This window comes from Lactuca serriola, chromosome 6, assembly GCF_051521515.1.
Source record: "Lactuca serriola cultivar US96UC23 chromosome 6, Lser_US96UC23_V15, whole genome shotgun sequence".
In the NCBI taxonomy this organism is placed as follows: Eukaryota; Viridiplantae; Streptophyta; class Magnoliopsida; order Asterales; family Asteraceae; genus Lactuca; species Lactuca serriola.
The window spans coordinates 53287478-53293183 of record NC_136413.1 but is presented as its reverse complement, the minus strand read 5'-3'; positions in this window follow the sequence as shown (position 1 = coordinate 53293183).

Sequence of the window (5706 nt, the reverse complement as noted above, 5' to 3'; positions counted from 1 at the left end):
AGCCTTGTTCACGATTTTTTTTTTCTAAAAACGAAAAATCAAAGGGATGTGCTTTGTTACTTGAATCACGAATTGCTCACTTGTTTAGTATGTTGGCTGGATTTCAATTTTGAATGATGAGTGATAATCGAAGGTTGATGATTTAGTTTACTGATTTGGAATCGATGGAATCTAAGGGTCGAATTTCTTGAAAACGAACGAAGCCATGGTATGTAAATTGTTTGCAGATAGTCGACTAGGAATGATGTTGTACGAAGTGTTCCTGGTTGTTGTTTGGACTGTGATAACGATTTTGAGTTATTGCTTGAAGAAACGAAGTCTGATTTTGGGGTTGATCGATTCGAAGGGTATTTGCCTTGGGTTTGGGAAGAACTGTAAGAACGAAAAATTGGGTTTAACGACTAACAAAAGAATTTTGGTTTGGGAACGAACAGGCTCAATTTTGGGGAAGCAATGATGTTTAGTTTTTTCGTTTTTTAATTATATTTAGTTTTTTCTTTTTTTTTAAATAACTGAAAAGATCATAAATGGTCCCTGTGGTGTGAAATGACTAAAATGCCCCTCAATTAACGGACAAAAGTTAACGGAGTTAGCAATAAGGACCAATCGTCAAAAGTTTTGAAAACATAGGGACCATCTATGAGGTTTTTAAACCATGGGGATTAAACTTCAGATTTTTGGAATCTACAGGGACCATTTATGATGTTTTTTCTACATAGTTTGAGATTCGTCCAGATCAACTTTAGGCTTCCAAAGGAACAAATCATCATTGTATTGATTGTAATTTCTAAGGGAGGGGAGTAGGCGTAAAAAATAGTTGAGGAAGAAGGTAAGACTAGATTAATATCTTAAGAGAGAGAGAGAGAGAGAGAGAGAGAGAGAGAGAGGGAAAGAGGGGGGGGGGGGGAACCATGCTCATACAAGAGGAACATGTGTAAGCTAAACCGGAGAAAAAAAAGTTTTTTGAAACACAAAGTCAATTTATGTCAAAAAAGAAATACATACTAACTTGTGATTTTTTTGTAAACTAGATGGACCAATGATCTAAATTAGTCATATTTTTAAGATTAAATTATATAAATGGTAAATGTGGTTTTTAGAAAATCAAAAGTTTAGTATTTTGGTTTTAATTTAGGGTAATTCTATACATGCCCATCCCAAATTGCTTTCTATACCTCCTTTTGTGAGTAGACTAGTGTGCACCTCCATGATTTCACAATTTAACCGAAAGATAGGGATCCGTATAATAACACCCTTAGTTTTTTTTCTTTTTGAACCGACAAATACAAATATACTAATCTACTCCTAAACTAACACGTAATTTCACCTATGTCCACGACTGGATTTGAACCCTCGACCTCAAAGAGGGAGGACACCACCTGATACCGCTGGGCTAGAAACCCTTTGGTATAACATCCTTAGTTTATTGTGTAATTATTAAAATGACTTTTTGTTTACCTTTTTGTTATTATTAAATTATAAAATCCCCAACATACCCCTCCTCTCCCTTTTCCTGTCACCCTCAACCACAACCATTTTTCGACCATCACAATAGTAATTTTCTAGATTTGAAACTTGTAACTATGACTCTTCGTTACCATCACCATTTATTCCATGTATTAATAAGCAATTGGGTGGTCATATAATCAAAAAGAAAATAGCTTCCAAAAGGACGATGACCTGTTAAAAATTCAAAGTTATACAAGTTCGTTGCAATCAAGGAAAAAAACCTGATGAACAAATTAAAGGTTATACCGTTTTAATGTTAATATCCCGATATGGATATTTAGCAACTTCGAATTCCGAAATCCCCAAATTTTGATATTCGTTGGGAGGTAGAAAAGCTAATGTCACAAAAGAGTGCCTAAATAGCATTGGCATCTGCTTATTTTTTCAAATCATAACCCTTGGATTCTGATTATCGTTGTGAATCAAAACCTTAACAACTAAATAATCGAACAAAAAGTACCAAAATAGCGAAAGGAAGAACAATCCAATTTTATAACCCTTAGAATCTAATTTTCATTTAGGACACTTTTTATATAAAAACGAGCTTCACAAAATAAGTATGTTGTGAATGAACTCTAAATGGGAAAAAATTGTCGAAAAATGAAACTATACAGCAACATGGGCGGCTTAACCAATTTGAGGGCTTTAAGCAAACAAAAAAAATTGGGATCCCTTCAAGTAAGCAAACAATTTCGAACTTGAGACGTTTAGTTTTAGAAACCAATGCTTTTACCATTAGGCAAAACTTCAACTTGTCTTTGTAACCCAAGAAATACTTATATATACCTATATAACATAATAAACTTTAAAATTAGGGATCTTTTAGAATTTGGGGTCCTAAGCCCTTATTTAGTTTTGTAAAGGATAGAACCGACCCTGTACAACAATCGGGGTCCAACCATGGTGGTTTAGATATATCGCCTTTACTTGAATAATTATTAAAGAGAGAATTTTTACTTTCATTGCATTCTAACTAGTTGTGTTGTTAGATATATATATATATATATATATATATATATATATATATATATATATATATATATATATATATATATATATATATTAATTACCAAAATTGGTATGTGTGAGGATTTACTATTCATTACGTGATCATTCCACGTAAGTAGATTTCATACTTTCAATTTTTTTTTTTTTTTTCATTTTCTACCCTTTATATTTATTTGTTTTTATATTTTGTATCCCTACTAAATTTGATGTATTTTTTTTTCATTTTCCACCCATTACTTTTATTTGTTTTTATATTTTATCCCCCTAAACTAACTTTTATGTAATAATTTTTATCCTCAATTTTTTTTTCATTTTTCATCCTTTACTTTTATTTGTTTTTATATTTTGTACCCCTAAACTAATTTTGATGTAACAATTTTTATCCTTATAATTTTAAAATTTATATATATTTATATTTTTTCTCCTTAATTAATTTTTATTTAACAGTTTTCAACCCTTATAATTTTAAAGTTAATTTATTAGTATTTTATACATTATAATTTTGTCACTTACTATATTTTAAAGTTACATTTTGGCCCCTTATATAATTTTTTAATAATCTTTTTTTTTTATTAATTTCTTAAAGATACACTTTCAAGTCAATTGTTTGTATCCATGTTTTATTTTGATATTTTTGTGCTCCATTTTGTTGTATATATGGTGTCAAAGTGCGTTTTTTAACATACCGGAGCTTCCGCAGCAACGCGCGGATAGTCCAAACTCTAGTTATATAAATTTGTAAAATGTATTTTTTTTCTACATTAAAAATATCTCCTTCATCATTTCTTTGATTTTTTTCAACAAGTTCAATAATTTGTTGCGATTTGTATTAATATTTAATATGCAATACAAATATAATATAACATCATGAAAATTTCAATTTCCACATGTTAAGATATTAAATGTAATGAATATAACCCCAACTTATGAGATATGTTGGAATGTCAGGTTTTTTTGGAAATGATGAAAAGGAGACAAATTGTGAATATTTATGAAACATGGTTAAAATAGTTATTTATTTATTTATTTATTTATTTTGAAATGATGCAAATAAATTAAAAAGAACCAAAAACGGCCAAAGCCTCGGAGGAACAAGGCAAGACAAAGTCAACAAGAGTACAACACCAATTACAAGATGTTGAAGGGATTTAGAATTAAGTATGGGAAAACCTTAATATATCTTGGAATGCTTACCATATGAAAAGACAACAAAAAAAAATGCAAGAAAATATGATCAGTGAGAGGGATAATGACTTAAAAAGATAATATATTATTCGATTTGTACATATTTGGTCACTCAGTTTTTTTTTTCGTCTACATTTACCCCTTCAACTTGTTAAAATGTACACATTCAATCCTTATGACTAGGTTAGCCGAGAAAAATGACTTAATATGGTAATATATTTCTCATTTTGTACATATTTAGTCCTTAATATTTTGTACATATTTAGTCCTTAATATTTTTTTGTTTCAAAATAAGTCATTTTTGTTTTTATACTCATTCAGTACTTATGAATGATTTTTTTAGTTTTTTCTCACGACATCTTACGTGGGACAATCATTGATGAAGTGTGTGGAGTTGTTGATGTTTATGTGTAATGTCTCATTTTCATAACCAAAAAATTTCATTTTTAAATAAGGCAAAAATCCTTAATTATAAATCCATTATTAAGAAAAAAAACATTTATTCCAAAATACATTTATCGAAAATCAAAGTAATATAAGAAATGCGGAATCCTCAATACTGTTGATGAATGTGTACAGTCATGCATTTGCCTTCCCACGATCAACGATAGAACCTGAAAACATAAACAACTAGGTAAGCACAAAGTTTAGTGAATTTTCCCTAAAAATACTTGATACAACAAACGTATTATCATGCATAACGAGCCCACACTCATCAAATTAGAATACCTTGACCCAATCAATTATCGGATTGGAATGTCAACATGCAATAAGTCCAATCAGTCATCAGACTGATGACTGGAATACCCACGGTTTGTCGGCATGTCGCCTTAACCCAACCGCTCTTCTTGAGCCTTTATGCCTACACCTTACAGCCGGCCCGCACCAGGTATCTTGGCCTAATACATATAATAGGACCACCTTAATCTATCCTACCACCATATGGCTATCCCACATAAGATGTCGTGATAAAAACCGACAAAAATCATTCATAAGTACTAAAGAAGTACATAACAAAAATGACTTATTTTGCAACAAAAAGAATATTAAGGACTAAATGTGTACAAAAATATTAAGGACTAATGTGTACAAAGTGAGAAATATATTACCCTATTAAGTGATTTTTACCGGCTAACCTGGAATAGTCGGTCATAAGGACTAAATGTGTACAGTTGAACAAGTTGAAGAGGTAAATGTAGATGAAAATAAAAGTCAGTGACTAATTGTCTACAAATCAAAAAAATACTTTATCCTTTTAAATCATTATCCCTAAATGAAAATTTCATTTATAATATGCACGAAATAGGGACAAAAGAAAAAAGTGTACATTGAAAATATAGGAATGGAAACAAGTGATGTAAGTATATTATAACCTTCTTATAATTTTCTACGAGCATTAAAAAACTTAAAGTTTCAAGGATTTAAGAATAAGTTGGTTATATGAAATTTATAGAAAATGAAGTAAAATAAGAGGAAAAGTGATAAATGGTTGTTAACATGTTTTATATGTGATATCATTGTATGAATTATACTTTGAGCATGTTAAGATAAACATTGGAATGTAACGACTGTAAAGAAATAAATGTTTGTATCTACTGAATGATGAAAAAAGTAAATTATATTGCTATTATGCATTAAAGTTGGACATTGATAGTTTTAGTAAGGTATTGGTCTTTAACATGATTTAGGTGACCGAAAAAGATATGAATTGTGTTTATATATATATATATATATATATATATATATATATATATATATATATATATATATATATATATATATATATATATATGGATGGTAATGGTACAAGATTAAATGTAAAAGTATCGTTTTTTAATATTATTTCAATGTTACAAATGTTATCTTGTATACTTAACACTAAAGGAAGATAATGCAAACAGAATCATGTAAAATATAGATTGTATGATAAAGTTATGAAGGAAACAAGTATGGATATTAAAGTGCGCAGTTTGAGTAGGTACGGGCCAATTTGGAATTTGGTAT